The sequence below is a fragment of the Dendrobates tinctorius genome, unplaced genomic scaffold, assembly GCF_039654945.1.
Source record: "Dendrobates tinctorius isolate UK_male_01 unplaced genomic scaffold, ASM3965494v1 ptg000010l, whole genome shotgun sequence".
Lineage (NCBI taxonomy): Eukaryota > Metazoa > Chordata > Amphibia > Anura > Dendrobatidae > Dendrobates > Dendrobates tinctorius.
In genome coordinates, this window is record NW_027361678.1 from 11,356,221 (window position 1) to 11,373,417 (window position 17,197).

General features: G+C 46.8%; 2 long non-coding RNA genes across 3 annotated transcripts in view; both read right to left on the reverse strand.

The window, feature by feature from the left end:
* Window positions 1-1,183: 1,183 nt before the first annotated feature.
* LOC141098903 (uncharacterized) lies at window positions 1,184-9,089 on the reverse strand. Of its 2 annotated transcripts, XR_012234385.1 has the most exons (4): window positions 8,812-9,089; window positions 5,621-5,734; window positions 4,517-4,575; window positions 1,184-4,417 (listed from the first exon to the last, which is right to left on the reverse strand). It is a non-coding gene; the product is annotated as an uncharacterized lncRNA (long non-coding RNA). The 2 variants fall into 2 exon arrangements; XR_012234382.1 differs by lacking the exon at window positions 8,812-9,089 and having other exon boundaries at window positions 5,621-6,333.
* A 5,111-nt stretch (window positions 9,090-14,200) lies between these two features.
* The window catches only part of LOC141097903 (uncharacterized), a 30,562-nt gene continuing 27,565 nt past the window's right edge, over window positions 14,201-17,197 (reverse strand). Inside the window, exon 2 of the long non-coding RNA XR_012234089.1 lies at window positions 14,201-14,393. This is a non-coding gene — a long non-coding RNA (uncharacterized lncRNA). The remainder of the gene's footprint in view (window positions 14,394-17,197) is intronic.

Consider the following 17,197-nt stretch of genomic DNA (forward strand, 5'->3'; position numbering starts at 1 on the left):
ATCCGGAGTTAACAGCCCTGCTCCAGAAGGTGCGAAGACTGTGCGCGCACATCCGCCGGTCGCCTGTACACTCCGTTCGTATGCAGAAGCTGCAGCGATTGCTCCACCTTCCCAACCACCGCCTCATTATCGACATTGCAACAAGGTGGAACTCCACCCTGCACATGGTGGAGCGGCTGTGCCAGCAGAGGCAGGCCATAATGCATTTGTGGGAGGATACACGGCCAGGCACTTTGAGAGCAGACATGGAGTTGACAGGTGTGCAGTGGTCGAAGCTGAAAGACCTCTGTAAAGTCCTTCAGTGTTTTGAGGAATGCACATGGCTGGTAAGCGCAGACGACGCCATCCTAAGCATGAGCATCCCACTTATGCGTCTGCTCATGCAAACTTTGACGCACCTTAAGGAGCAGGCTTCTGCAGCCAATGTTGATGGGGAGGAAGAGGAGGAGGGAATCCTTGATGACATTCAGCCATTGTCTGCTCAGGGACCTCTCCTGGACGAGGTGGAGGAAGAAGAGGAGGAGGAGGAGGAGGATGATGGGGATGATTACTTAGGGGAGGAGGATGCATCTCGTGGGGCAAGTGAAAATGTTGGCGTGGCAAGGTCTGGTACAGGGTTTGTGCGTGACTGGAGGGATGTGGATTTGCCAGAAAGTGCTCCTCCAACCAGCACTCACAGTGCATCATTGACACCGGGAACATTGGCCCACATGTCAGATTATGCCTTGCAGATCCTAAAAAGGGACCCCCGCATTGCCAAAATGATGAACGATGACGACTACTGGTTGGCCAGCATCCTGGATCCACGCTATAAAGGCAAATTACAAAACATCATGCCACAGGAGAACCTTGACCTAATATTGGCTAATAAACAAGCAACTCTGGTAAATCGGTTGCTTGAGGCATTCCCAGCACACAGCAGCGGTGATGGTTCTCACACGAGCCGTACGGGCCGGGGGCAGCTTGGCAGAGGTGTTCGCAGGGGTGGATTAAGGGTAGCCAGGGCCCGGGGCAGTTCAGACTCTGTGGGCCCCCCCGTCACGTGACAGGGGTCACGATATACCTGAAATAGAATATTCCAGAAAAATTGTTGCTGAGTGAAGCTATAACCTGTCAAACATCCATTGATCTAGTTAATTTACCCTTCATTTAGGAAGAGAAAAAAAATAAAAAATTTAAGCCATAGTATTGAACAGTCCAATTTTAATCTGTAAACAAGATTGACAATTTTCACAGGTTTCTCATCAAAAGTGCAACTTAAACAGTGGAAAATACATTGAAATTGTCACATTCCTATTACAATACAGTCATATCAATGACAAAAGTGTCAAATGCATAACTTATATAAATATTACTTATACACTCACATTTACCAGAAACTATATATTCAAGTATCCTCTGAAAATATCTAAAATCAAGCACAGCACCATTAGTTTCAGGTACATCAGTACTACGCCATGTTCCAAATTATTATGCAAGTGTTCTTTTTCAGTGTCATAGGGGGGGTTTTTTTTGTCAATGAAATACATGGATGGTATATATTAAGTGACTTATTACACTGACTGTCATTTGCAACGACCATTTAGGAAAATCAGAGAAAAAGAACATTTGCATAATAATTTGGAACATGGTGTAATACAGTACACAAAATACCATATACCAAACACTAGATAAAGTCTTTGATACAAGTAAAAGTAATTCACAAAGTCTGATGAAAGCCAGTATTCAAATATATTATCAGGATGCTTTTCCCACAGTAAACATTCCCCCTCCCTCCTTATTTCTATATGCATTATAATCATCTCTTCCTGCTTTGGGTAACATAACGTTTTTAATTTATGTGTCATCGGAATGTAAAACCCTCAATAAGCCTTTTTTTTAGACTAAATTAACACAATTTTTTCCTGCATTTCTTTGCGCTGTATTCATCAATTATTTTGGATACGTCAAGGGTTTTCAAAAGTTTGCATTCAATGCTTAAAAGAGAAAGGTGGTTTAACCGCTCTTGGCCCATTTGGCTCCTTAGCTCATTTTTTATTCTTTTGAGTTTGGAAAAAGACCTTTCGCCAGTACAGTTTGACACCATCATACTCAAATATATCCTGAGTATAATTTCAGTGTTACAAAATGTCTGAGTTAAATTATGTTCGTGTAGAAGTAGGAACAAATTCAGTTCAGACAATTCGTTTTTTGCTGTCTTATCTCTTATAAAGGAGGTGGATAAAAATTTTGAAAACTGAACTAGCTCTGTTTCGGTTGCACCAGGCATTAGGTCTTCAGGATATGAACAAACAAGATTGCTTCCAGCCTCTTTAATCTCCAATGGAGAAAGTTTTGACAAATTAGACAAAAAGCCAAATTTGGAGCAAACATCTGAATATGCTCCAAGACGTTGGCACAGGCTACTCATTAGATTGTCTATGAGACCAAAAAAAACTTCAGTTTTGAATTTATCCCTTGGGGATAACACAATTGCTTCGGAGTTACCATCATCATACTGACGATTTCTCTTCCGAAATCAATGTACCGAAGAATTATACATATTATGGCCACAAATGTTGACAGCCTCATTTTCATATTTATCAAACTCTTCTCTCAGACTCTTGACAAAGTCTAACAAAGACTGAAGTAAAGCCACAACAGTATTTAAATTTAAACCTGCCTCTTGAAGGGACAAATTGGTTTTATGAAACCGATCCAAAATTGCATGCCATACCACGAGAATAAAGGTTGAATCAAGTTCACTTAACTTCTCACCCAAAGCCCCTGCCTCATTTTTACATGAACTGAAGTCTGGATCTGTAATCATGCTGTGTAAAAGATTACATATTGGCTCGTAACCTTTGTGCAAAGCCAAAACTGCCTCATATCTTGCGGACCACCTTGTGGCAGAAAGCTGTTTTACAACTGGTAGCCCAAGGGGTTTTAATTTGTCTACCAGCACTCTCCATCTCCCAGTAGATGACGAAAAAAAGACATAAAGGTGTTCCAAAACATTGAAAAATCTGAAAATTTCTGGAATACTTTCAGCACAATTTTTCCCTACCAGGTTAAGGGAATGGGCCGCACAAGGAATGAATGTGGCATAAGGAAATACATTCCTGACATGTGTTTGGACCCCATTGTATTTTCCACTCATATTGGCAGCATTATCATAGGACTGGCCACGGCAATCTTTAATATTGATATCATTTTTAGATAGAATACCAACAATCAACTCTGCTATTTGTTGGCCAGTGTGACCAATAACAGGAATAAATTCTAAAAATCTTTCAACAGGTCCAGAAGGCAAAACCTAACGGACAATAAATGTTAGTTGGTCACAGTGAGAAACATCTGGTGTAGAATCCACAGACAGTGAAAAAAATTTAGCTTTCTTCAATTCCTGCACAATAAGTGAGAGGACATTGGTTCCTAAAATCTGTATCAGTTCCTCACACACAGTCGAAGACAAGTAAGATGTATGCCCCCTGCCTTTATTTGCATGTAGCTTTATATGTTCATCTAGGAATTCATCCACATTCGCCATTACTTCCATGAACCCAAGATAGTTCCCATTGTGAGAAGAACCAATTGTTTCATTTTTCCCCCTAAAAGGAAGCCCTCTTTCAGCAAGGAACATTATAACTGAAAGGGATCTCTTTAAGACTTTACGCCAGTATATTTTTTCGCTTTCCATTTGCAAAAGCACCTGACTGTCTAACCGAGATGTTGTCTGTTGTCTGCTCACTACTGACAGGACAGCTTGTTTGTGGATCTCACTACATTCATGCCTAACTAGCCTGTCCTCACCATGTTTCCAATCATTAAAACCATATGTAAATGCACAACGCCTGCTAGAAAACAGTTTACATGGAAAACAGAACAATTTGCCTTGAGATGGTGAATAGCATAGCCAATTTCGTGATGAAATTTCATTAGTTTTGGGGTTTACATGTGTGAAGCATTTTTTATTACAGTACCTATGATGGTTACCAGTGGTAAGCACAGCAGAGTTGTACAAGTCTGCCTCAGAATTTTGGAAAAAAGTAGCTCCTTTAGCAATAAAATATTCTTGCATTTCTTTTGAAATGTGTTCACCCCACAGCCCAATATCTGATGCACACTCTGAAACATCCTCCACCCCTTCCTGAGCATGCTCAATTTCATCCATTACATTTTCTGTCTCTCCATCAGGTTTTTGGGGCAATGTAATTAAAGAATTTGAGTCATCAGATGAGTGACATGGAGTCGGAGATGTATATTTATCACAGCTGTTGTTATTTACATCAGTTTGACTTGGCTCGTCAGATTCTGTAGATTTCCTTTTAAAGAAAGTCTCTAACTTAGGAAATTTGGAAATCTCTTTGTGCATTTGTTGAGTTCTCTGTCGTAGCTCTTTTCTTTTCTGAGCACCCGATTTGTGTAAAGAATGCATCTAGGGGCATAGGATGACACAGTGTAAGAGAAGGAATCATTTAGTAAACTAAACATTGATGCTGTGTCAGCCTGTGTGTGTTTTTTGGGAAGAACTTACAGTTTGGCTGGTACTTTCCAGAGGAAGCGCACAATGGTATGTACTTGAGTATTGAATACCTAAAAGAAATAAAGCAAGAACTATAAGGCCAGTTTCACATCACGATTTTGTGGCTGTCCGTGGGGATCTGAGTTTTTGCAAGATCCCACAAACAGCCACAGATCCACACGGATCCCTGCATTCAGATGGCAAATAGCCACCTGTATCTGAGTCTATGCAGGTTCCGTGTGGATCCTGTGGTCCCTGTCTCTCCCTGCTCCTGCCTCCTTCATCTTCTTCCCTCCTCTCCTTTATCCTCTTCCCTGTTCTATTCCCTATCCTGTCATCTGTTTTCTCCCTCCGTGTGTTAAAAAAAAAAATCTCCTCCTGGAGGATACATCACCTTCCGCCGACTCCGGGGATGCCACAGTCTCCATCGAGGCTAAAGGACCTCTGGTGATGTCACAGAGCCGATCACATGACAGGTCAGCTGATCGCCCCTGTGACATCACCAGAGGTTCTTCTCCCCTGATGGTGACAGTTGCATCCCCGGAGCCAGCGGGAAGGTGATGTATCCTCCAGGAGGAGATTTTATTTTTTTTTTAAACAGAAAGAGGGGAGAGAACACGGGACAGGATAGGGAATAGAACAGGGAAGAGTAGCGGGGTGACAGAATAGAATAGCAGGGGGGGGGAGCAGAATAGAGGAGATGGAGGAAGGAGAACAGGGAGGACACGGACAGACAGGGCTCACGGAGCCGACATCAGATCTGAGGTAAACTCTGATCTGATGTCCATAGGCTCACATTTTATCGGTGGTCGGATCGGCACGGATCCGATGCTGTCCAATTTGAGGCACGGACACCAAATCGCAGCAGGCTACGATTTTGTGTCCGTGACTAAATCGGACAGGATCGGATGGTGCAAAAATTGGATGCCAAAAAGCACACATCCTATCTGATCTCCATAGGGGTACATGGGAGCCGAATTCAGATCCGAGTGTATCCGATTTGAAACGGATACACTTGGAAGCTCAGAAATCATGATTTGAAACTGGCCTGAGTTTCTAATATCTGTATACACCTAATGGCTTTGGTGTGTGTACGTGGTATGAGCATACACTTACTAGAAAGTTGCTGGGTCTCTGTTCCTCTTTAGCTTTGTCTTTATCCAGCAGCTTCGTTCTTTGTCTTGCCTCCTGACCCCTTTCCCTTCATTATTCAAGTCATGAGAAAAGTTCCTGTAGATAAAAGACCCCAAAAAGATAACGATAGTGGAAGAACGAGAGACTCAAAAAAATAGACATCACAAAACAATACGCGACGCTCACACAGTGTGCATTTCCCGCGATTTTGTGGGCATGCGTTTTGCGGCCGTGCTCATTAGCACAGTTACCAAAAGTGTGGCACCCCTATGGCGAGGCGCCACAGGGGGGTACTGCACCCCAAGTTGAAGGTGCAGTGCCTCTCTAGTCACAGGTGGAGGAGGGAATTGCAGAGTCTGGAATACAAGGGGAACATTAGCTCAGCAGTATACACCTTTTGTATCTGGGACTGGTTATACAGTAGGTCCTGGGGGCGTGGACCTTAGCTGAGTGGGTGACGTGACACCGGTTGGACCAATGTGCAAGCAAGAATTTTGGACTGGTAACAGGTTAGAATACAGGGCGCTAGATTTTTACAAGTTATTTATTCTGTGTACAGGAGCATAAGGCCTGCGTCTTATAATGCAGCATCAGCGTGTGCACGAGGCCTTACAAATACTGAGGTAACAACTCACCAAATACTCAGCGTGTGCACGAGGCCTTACAGATACTGAGGTAACAACTCACCAAATACTCAGCGTGTGCACGAGGCCTTACAGATACTGAGGTAACAACTCACCAAATACTCAGCGTGTGCACGAGGCCTTACAAATACTGAGGTATCAACTCAACAAATACTCAGCGTGTGCACGAGGCCTTACAGATACTGAAATAAAAGCTCACCAAATACTCAGCGTGTGCACGAAACCTTACAGATACTGAGGTAACAACTCACCAAATACTCAGCGTGTGCACGAGGCCTTACAGATACTGAGGTAACATCTCACCAAATATTCAGCGTGTGCACGAGGCCTTACAAATACTGAGGGACAAACTGACCAAATACTGAACATCTGCACAAGACCTTACAAATAATAAGTTACAAACTCACCAAATACACAACGTGCACACCCACTACCCCTCCATCCTTGTATAGACATGTGAAATACCTCTACATGCTGAATGTTCCCCTCTATGTGGATATTTTGCTTGACTAATGTATGTATGTATGTATGGACTCCATGCATACATGATCCAAGGAAGATGGCCACTTAAGAGTGGCACATGATACAGCATGTACAGCAATTTCACATGCTTTTGTGTTATCCAAGAGGGGGGGCACAGTTTACATGGGGTACATTTGCCCCATGTAGTTTCACGACAGACAGTCCTCTGTCCCGTATTGTCTCCTCACCCTCCCTCACCACTCCACTGATTAAGGGGCCTTTCACATCAGCGGTTTAGCTTATGTGTGGCCATTCCAGCAGGTGGCGCCAGTTCATCCGCCTAACGGCCGACTTGCAGCCCAGATGCGGCAAACCCCATGCGTTGTCTATGGGGCTTGCGGTCTGGTGTAGCAAGTGCAGTTCTGTCGGGTGCGGCAGATCTGGCACTTACGGCCGCGAAAAAAAAACACAGCTTACAGCGTTTTTTTTTCGCGTCCGCAAGTGCTGGATCTGCCCAGTTAGGCAGACGATCCAGCACATGTGGTGTCACCTGCCGGATCGGCCGCAAACATCAGCTAAACGCTGATGTGAAAGCAGCCTTAGTTAAGCCTCTTTAACATCATTGATTCTTTCAAATTGCGGCAGATCCAGCAGATTTACCACATCTGCTGCCTAACGGCTGCACTTGCCGCACACATGTGGCAAGCCCCATGCATTGTCTATGGGGCTTGCGGTCGGGTGCGGCAAGTGCGGTTCTGCCAGATGCGGCAGATCCGGCACTTGCATTCGTGAAAAACAACGTGGTCAGCAGCAGTTTTCCTTCACTGTTGCAAGTGCTGGATCTGCCGCATCCGGCAGAATTAAACTTGCCACACCCGACCGCAAGCCCTATAGACAATGCATGGGGCTTGGCACAAGTGCGCCGGAAGTGCGGCCGTTAGGCAGCAGATGTGGTGAATCTGCCGCAATTCGAAAAAAATTCAGATGTGAAAGGGCCGTAAAGGATCAGTCACACACAGCGATATCGCTGGCGACATTGCTCCTGCGTCACGGCTTGAGCGACATTGCCAGTGCATCGCTGCATGTAACAGGACGATTTCAACCCTGATAAGTTGGTGGTCGGAGTTGACAGGTTTCTGTGCATGTTGGGGATCCTGGCGATATCAACTCCAGCAACCTGGCGCATCGCTGCGTGTGACACCGCAATAGCGATCTAAGAGGCAACTCTGCAGAGGAAGTGCCATGATAAAGATAGCTACCGGAATCGCCCGCAGGATCGCTGGATCACTGAACGCAGCTCTGCGCGCAACATCACAGGAGAGTCTTCAGCGACTTCTCCTCAGCGATGTTGCAGCGATGTGCGCGTTCATGAGATCTCCAGCAACATCGCGGCGTGCAACGGGGCCTTTAAGCTGGGTTCACACTTGCAGACGCTCCACAGCGTTCTGTGGAGGGCATCTGCAAGATGTCCGCAAGCCAACCGCAGGCCCATCTGTATCATGGGACGCACGGTGTCTGCAGATGGCTGCAGACAGCCACACGTTCCCATTGCCGGCAATGAGTGATTTGTGCGCATGCGGATGCTTGCGCACAAATCACATACTCTTGAGAACACGACATGTCACATTCTCAGCGTGGACGAGAGTGTGTGATTTGTGCACAAGCATCCGCATGCGCACAAATCACTCATTGCCGGCAATAGGAACGCGCAGCTGTCTGCAGCCACCGTGCATTCCATGATACAGATGGAGCTACGGTGGGATTGCGGATGCCCTCCGCAGAATGCTGCACAGGCATCAGCAAGTCTGAAGCCAACCTGAGTACACAAATCATTTAATTACTTAGGATTCTTTTTTTTTTCTTTTTACACTCAGTGATTGTCTGAGAGACTGAAACTGAGTCCTCTCTGTCATTCAGCAGCCACCAGGAGGTCTGGCTGGCAGCAGACAGTGCACACACAGAGCACTGCCACAGGCAGCTGCTGCAGCAGGGCAGGACTAGTCAGGAGGACTGATCACTCACTCACGTTCCCTGTGCTGCATGTCAGCATTGGGGGATGGACAGTACCTCTCTCCTCAGACTCCCTTTATTGCAGGCTGAGGCGACGGCCCAGGAGATAACAGGAGATGAAGGTCGGCGGGTCACGGGCGGCAATGAGTCACAAGTCTCAGACTCAGTCAGCCTGTCTGCAATTGCCAAGGAAGTGTTTTTCTGCCCTGGATCCTCCTGGAGCAGGACTCAGAGGATCCCGGCAGAATCAAGCAAGCAGCACAGCCAGGAGCAGGTTGTCAGCACTGCAGCAGCCAGCTCTCCTCAGTGTTCAGATCCTCTATGGCCGAGTGAGGTAAGACTGAGGCGGGCTGCGCATCTGACTGTGCCTCACCTCGCGGTCTTTTCAACGTCCTCTGCACGTCGGACTCATACGTCACCACGTACGGTCTCGTCTGTGCAAGAGGAAGAAAGGGGAGGAGCGGAACTGTCAGCCTAAGAGGTCGGTCGGTGCAGTCGTGTGGCGTGCGGTGGCGGATTATAATGGGGCAATTTACTGGCCTGGGCTGTGGGCCCCTTAACCCCACTGGGCCCGGGGCAACTGCCCAAATTGACCTCATTATAATCCGCCACTGGGTGTTCGTGGTGCACACAGCAGAAGTGGCGTTGGAGACAGGGGTTTCATGACAATGTTGTGGACTGATTTTTCAAGTACCGCTCACACGACTGGTAATACTGCATCGATGGAAAGTGACAGGAGACAGCAGTTGTCAACTATGGTTACAAACTACTTTTCCTCCCATATCGATGTTCTCCCACACAGGTCATTCCCCTTTGACTATTGGGCCGCTAGACTGGACACCTGGCCTGAATTGGCACAATATGCCTTACAGGAGCTCGCTTGCCCAGCTGCAAGTGTGCTATCGGAAAGAGTCTTCAGTGCAGCTGGATCAATCCTGACAGAAAAAAGGACCCGTCTGTCAACCCAAAATGTGGATGATCTAACCTTCATTAAAATGAACCATGCATGGGTTTCCAAGGATTTTGTCCCACCTTCCCCTGATGACACATAGGGTGACAGAAAAATGGCTTGCTTTGGTCCACCTCTTCCTGGGACTTGACCTATTTCGCCTTTTGCATCAGCTGAATGTCCAACATCAACATATGCCACTTTCTAAAACTCCCTAACTGTGCTGCCTCCCCCCCCCATGGCCGGGGTCACCACCTACCGCACGACACCGTGCGAGTGCCGTTGCCCTGGACAGGTGGGTAGGCTGACTCTTGGGCGCGGGCACTGGCACAGGGTCCCTCATAGTGCAATCAAGTGTCTCTGACGGTGGTGGTGCACACCCGCCGTCAGACACACCGCCGTACTATGAGGGGCCCAGTGCCAGTACCGACGCCCACGAGTGGGCCCCCCTTGCTTGGGCAGGGCCCCAGCATTTGCAATCTTTACCTCTCCCTGCTCCTCCGCTGTGTAGTCTGGGCCGTCAAATCCATACTGTGCCTGACACCGTCTGAGCCTGCCTCCTGATGTATAGACATATATTTTGAATGTGTATGCTATCCATACATGTTATCCGGGGATACGGTACCCTTTCTCACCTTTGTGCAATCACGTGCAAGCCATACTGGGCCTAACACCGTCTGAGCCTGCCTCCTGATGTATAGACATATATTTTGAATGTGTACGCTATCCATACATGTTATCCTGGGATACGGTACCCTTTCTCACCTTTGTGCAATCACGTGCAATCCATACTGGGCCTAACACCGTCTGAGCCTGCCTCCTGATGTATAGACATATATTTTGAATGTGTATGCTATCCATACATGTTATCTGGGGATACGGTACCCTTTCTCACCTTTGTGCAATCACGTGCAATCCATACTGGGCCTAACACCATCTGAGCCTGCCTCCTGATGTATAGACACATATTTTGAATGTGTACGCTATCCATACATGTTATCTGGGGATACGGTACCCTTTCTCACCTTTGTGCAATCACGTGCAAGCCATACTGGGCCTAACACCGTCTGAGCCTGCCTCCTGATGTATAGACATATATTTTGAATGTGTACGCTATCCATACATGTTATCTGGGGATACGGTACCCTTTCTCACCTTTGTGCAATCACGTGCAAGCCATACTGGGCCTAACACCGTCTGAGCCTGCCTCCTGATGTATAGACATATATTTTGAATGTGTACGCTATCCATACATGTTATCCGGGGATACGGTACCCTTTCTCACCTTTGTGCAATCACGTGCAAGCCATACTGGGCCTAACACCGTCTGAGCCTGCCTCCTGATGTATAGACATATATTTTGAATGTGTACGCTATCCATACATGTTATCTGGGGATACGGTACCCTTTCTCACCTTTGTGCAATCACGTGCAATCCATACTGGGCCTAACACCGGCTGAGCCTGCCTCCTGATCTATAGACATATATTTTGAATGTGTACGCTATCCATACATGTTATCTGGGGATACGGTACCCTTTCTCACCTTTGTGCAATCACGTGCAAGCCATACTGGGCCTAACACCGTCTGAGCCTGCCTCCTGATGTATAGACATATATTTTGAATGTGTACGCTATCCATACATGTTATCCTGGGATACGGTACCCTTTCTAACCTTTGTGCAATCACGTGCAATCCATACTGGGCCTAACACCGTCTGAGCCTGCCTCCTGATGTATAGACATATATTTTGAATGTGTACGCTATCCATACATGTTATCCGGGGATACGGTACCCTTTCTCACCTTTGTGCAATCACGTGTAATCCATACTGGGCGTGAGAACGGCTGGCGAGCTGTTAAGCAAGCTACAGCACCTGTGGTTTGCACACGTAAGTTTTTCATTTTTTCAGGAATGACGGTTAGGCCTAATTCCGGAACTGCAGTTGACCTGCACTTACTGGGAAATCATTGTTCGCGGGTAATAATTGTAATCAGTGATCCCCATCACTAACGTTGTTCAGCGGGTTATCTGCACCTGTAAGCGACAAACGCTGGCCTTTTCAGTGTAGCGCACATGCAGCTACGGACATGTAAGGGCATGACACACCAGTTATTGGCCAATCTCATGTGCCAGAGCCTCACGTGTCCCTCTAGTAAGCCGGACTCGGACCGCGGGGCATGACGGAGTCTCGTTCGTTAACAGAATTAAGCTTGCAATGTGTGCATCTTCTGTAGCTGGCATGGTTGAGGTTTCCCAGGTGGAGTCGAATTTAACCGTAGGCTCCACTCCTGGTGGTGCCCTTCTGGACATTCCTTTAAGGTTCAGCTTTGCAACCATACTGCCCACGTAAAACAAACACTTTGCCTTCATGAACGCTGTTTGGAGGGTCATGACTCGTGGGAATAACGCCACCCAATCAGTTAACCTGCTAGAGAGATCGTTCGTTGCTCCCAAGCATGACATCACACTCCCTAGGAGGAAGGTAATGCCACTGTGGCGACCGTACTCCTGGGGGCGACACAAGTGCACTGATGCCCAGCCACTGCTCGATGAATCTGCTGGTACATTGACCCAGACCACTACATTCCCCTCGCACACTACACGGCCTGAATCTGACCCTGATGAAACTCAGGTTACCCTTCCCATATACAGTTCCATTTTACACGGTGACAAAGAGGAAGCTGCAGATGAAAGTGCAGGTTCGGCCCACCCGCCATCAGACACACCACCGTACTTTCAGGGGCCCTGTGCCAGTGCCGTCGCCAACGAGTGGGCCCCCCCTGCTTGCTCAGGATCACAGCACTTGCAAAGTTGAAATACTGTGCAGTGAGATGGAAGATGGGGACGACGAGGAGTCCAGACTAGTACAGGGATTCCCTAGCGAGGAGACTTATTTGATTGTTTTCAATGTTGGGACAGCAATTTTTGGGGAGCACTATACTCTGGAGAATGATAGATGGGGCCCACCATACACTGGAACATTCCAAAGGTGGACATCAGACACTGGAGCAGCATTTACAGGGCCCATTATACACTAGAGCATTAGAAATGGGGCCCATTATGTTTGGAGCATTATTTGGACCCATAAGACAGTGGAGCTTCATCCATGGGGACCAACATATACTGTAGCATTATGTGGAGCTCATCATATACTGTTTCAAACATTATATGGGACCAATGATTCTGTATGGAGAAATAGATGGGCCTCGTCATGAGATGTAAAAAGTGAAGTATTTTTCATTGTACTATACCGCTATTTCTCTGCCGTATCGGAGCATGATGAGTTGTGGTATGTGTTAAAGGGGCGATCTTTCACCCAGGGCACATGAAAACCTGGAGCCAGCCCTCCCCCCCCCACAACTGTAGCCAAATAACCCCCATTTTTCAGTGCGTAACTTGTATTATGAAGTTAATTAAGGTTGACAAGCTTAAGTAAGAAGAATTGATGCTTTTGGCATTCAAATGGGCACTGTAGGTGTGTTTCCTGTCCTCCTCTCACTGCCGACTTTTATTCCCCATTGACTTACATTGGGTTTCGTGTTTCGGGACGACCCCGACTTTTCCCTATAATCGGACGATCTTGCTCGACCCGACTTTTGGAAAAGTCGGGTTTCACGAAACGAAACTCGACCCTAAAAAAACAAAAGTCGCTCAACTCTAGTGCCAATACTTTTGTCCACCCTCTTTTTTATGTTTTATGTGGAATTATATCCAATTTGGCTTTAGGACAATTCTTTTTGTGTTTTTTCATTTAAGACAAATTAAATGAAGATAATAATACCAAAGAATTTGTGTTTTCAATCATTTTCAGGAAGAAACTGAGTATTATCTGACAAAATTGCAGGGGTGTCAATACTTTTGGCCACAACTGTATTTTCCCCACAGTACATCATGGTCTGTGCTCATCATTCTCATGTGCTGGGACTGGGGTTGGCCGCCCCCTTCCCTCCTCTGTGGGCTGGGACAGGGGTTGGACCCCACTTTCCCTCCTCTGTGGGCTGGGGCAGGGGTTGGACCCCACTTTCCCTCCTGAGTGGGCCATAGCCTGCAGCTTGATCAAATTAAGGATGTCCTCCCTGTGCAGGTATAATGGTATAATATAGATGAAAATCCTTTAATAGCCACTTAGTAGGTGTATAAAAAATAGAACAACGCCTGTAAAAAGCGCTGAATATAAGACCGTGAATCTGAGGGGTAATAATGCCCCCGTATACAAGGACATGGAATGGATTTTTTGGCTTCCTTGCGGACCCACACACAGGTCTTATCTGCTCTGCTAACACCTACTGGAGCCTATGGTCACAATAAATTTGGTGGGTGTTCGTGTCTTACTTATTCTATTGTCACTTCTAGTCTCCTTACACTAAAGTGCACGAGCCCCAATCTATCGAGAATGGGGACAATGCCTTGCTCGGGTGTACACAATGATGGCGCGACAGACACATGGCGGCTGACAGTGTGCCCTGCGTATTACTGTACCACATACTAAGCAGATGATTTAGAGGAGATGCATTTATTCTTCTGTGCGAGCAGTACATGACAGCTGACACAACGCAGAGACATTCAGCCAAGGATCGGACATCTCGTCTTATGGATGTCGGGCAGCTTTACGCCAGACGCCAACTCTCCAGAAATTGGTTGAGAAAGAAAGATTGAGTGTCTTCGCTCCTCTGACGCTCCAGGTGACCTGAAGGAAGGACAAGTTGTTAGGCCATGGTCATGTGATGGATTTGTCAGTGAGATATGATATGAGCATTATATGATGCTAACGAGAGGCAGCTGCTGCTGTCTCCTTAAAGGAGTTGCCGCATGAACATCTTAATTTTTATTGTAAGTTTCACAATTAGATATTGGGAAAAAAAAAATAATGAAAGCAAGGGAGGAAGCAAATCTCTACAGCCAGGACAGCCGTGAGCACAGCTGCAGAGGAGGAAGCAAAAGTCTACAACCAGGACAGCCGTGAGCACAGCTTGCAAGGGAGGAAGCAAAAGTCTACAACCAGGACAGCCGTGAGCACAGCTTGCAAGGGAGGAAGCAAAAGTCTACAACCAGGACAGCCGTGAGCACAGCTTGCAAGGGAGGAAGCAAAAGTCTACAACCAGGACAGCCGTGAGCACAGCTTGCAAGGGAGGAAGCAAAAGTCTACAACCAGGACAGCCGTGAGCACAGCTTGCAAGGGAGGAAGCAAATCTCTACAGCCAGGACAGCCGTGAGCACAGCTGCAGAGGAGGAAGCAAAAGTCTACAACCAGGACAGCCGTGAGCACAGCTTGCAAGGGAGGAAGCAAAAGTCTACAACCAGGACAGCCGTGAGCACAGCTTGCAAGGGAGGAAGCAAAAGTCTACAACCAGGACAGCCGTGAGCACAGCTTGCAAGGGAGGAAGCAAAAGTCTACAACCAGGACAGCCGTGAGCACAGCTTGCAAGGGAGGAAGCAAAAGTCTACAACCAGGACAGCCGTGAGCACAGCTGCAGAGGAGGAAGCAAAAGTTTACAGCCAGGACAGCAGTGAGCACAGGTGCAGAGGAGGAAGCAAAAATCTACATACAGGACAGTTGTGATCACAGCTGCTTAAATGCCAGTCTGTTCAGACAGCATGTGGCCCATGAATGAGGCTGGTTTCGCATTTGCAGACGGAGGGCTGCGGACTTCCTCCGTGAAGCCCCGCCCCTGCCGCGCCTCCTCCGGTTAGCTCCGCCCATTTCTGGATGCGGCTTCATGCGGCCTGCGTACCCTATCTTTAACATTGGGTACGCAGGCCGTGCCGCAGTATGCAGATGCCGCCGCATGCGTCGTTTCGACGGTATGGCGACCCGCGTAAAATGTATCCTGTTGGAATTTTATGCGGGCGCCGCATCATCAAAACAACGCATGCGGCGGCATCCGCATACTGCGGCACGGCCTGCATGCCCAATGTTAAAGATAGGGTACGCAGGCCGCATGAAGCCGCATGCAGAAATGGGCGGAGCTAACCAGAGCCGCAGCAGGGGCGGGGCTTCACGGAAAAAGTCCGCAGCCCTCTGTCCGCAAATTTGAAACTAGCCTAAGACTCTTAGTCAAAACGTGTAGTTCTGTAACCTCCAATTGCACTATATTGCCAAAGAGTTCATTATGGAGCATTCCTTTTCATACGGCTGAAATAAAAGCTATGTTCTAAACTACACAGTTTTTTACCGCTGAACACCATCTGTTTCTTTTGGATAGCCTAGACAACAGTGCCCACATTTTTCCCCTTAGAAAGTAATAATGCCCTGTGTGCCCCTTTGAAAATCACAGTTACCTGAGTTCCCCTATAATAATAAGTGCCCACTTTACATTTAATAATATCCTGAGTCTCCCCCTGTACAGCTCCCCTATACACAGTATGATGTTCTCTTATACACAGTATAATGCCCCTCACTGTATAGTACCACCCACACAGTATATTGACCCCTTAGTAGCCCTCAAACTGATGGCTTCAACAATGCATGATGGCACCCTCACAATAATCTCCACACTGTATGAAGGCCCCCTAGATAGCCTCCATATAATATAATGCACCAGATAGTCTTCAATAAAGTATAATGCACTCCCCATAGGCCTCCATATAGTATAATGTACTCCCCATAGCAGGGCCAGACTGGGACAAAAAAGCAGCCCTGTCACACGAACCCCACCAGCCCACAAACTATAACTCTCCTCACCCCGATCAGTGAATTTCACTTTACTTTGTCGTGCCCCTCACTCTCCTAAAAGGAGATATTTGAAGAACCACATGTGAATGTACTGCATTTACATGGTGCTCTACAGAGCTCCGATTTTCAGGATCATAGGGGTCCCAGCAGTCAGATCTCCAGCAACTGGCAAGTTATCCCCTCTCAAGTGGAGAGGGGATGAGTTGGAATAATCCATTTAAACAGCTTTTCCAATATTTTATTTTTATTTGGCCATAGTAATATTGAAAATACTAAACCAATATTGACCCTCCCAAAGTCCAGTGTCTTCGACAACAGGACAGGAGAAGTGGTACTGTGCAGTGCATACAGGGCTGGCTCCAGGTTTTTGTGGGCCCCGGTTGAAAGTCTCTGTTGGCCCCTTTAACACATATCACAATTCATAATGCACAGATACAGCAAAGAAATATAGGTATACAATGCCAAAGATTTCACTTCTTACATGAGTGATAGCTAATGTACATTCTACAATAGGTCATAAATCAGACAGTATAGTCCTCCACACAGTATTATGGGCACCACATAGTCCTCCATACAGTATTATGGGCATCACATAGCGCTCCTTACAGTATAACATGCCCCATATATTGCTCCATACAGTATAATGAGCTCTATATTTTGCTCCATACAGTATTATGGGCACCACATAGTGCTCCATATAGTATAATGAACCCCATATATTGCTCCATACAGTATTATGGGCACCACATTGTCCTCCATGCAGTATTATGGGCATCACATAGCGCTCCATACAGAATAACATGCCCCATATATTGCTT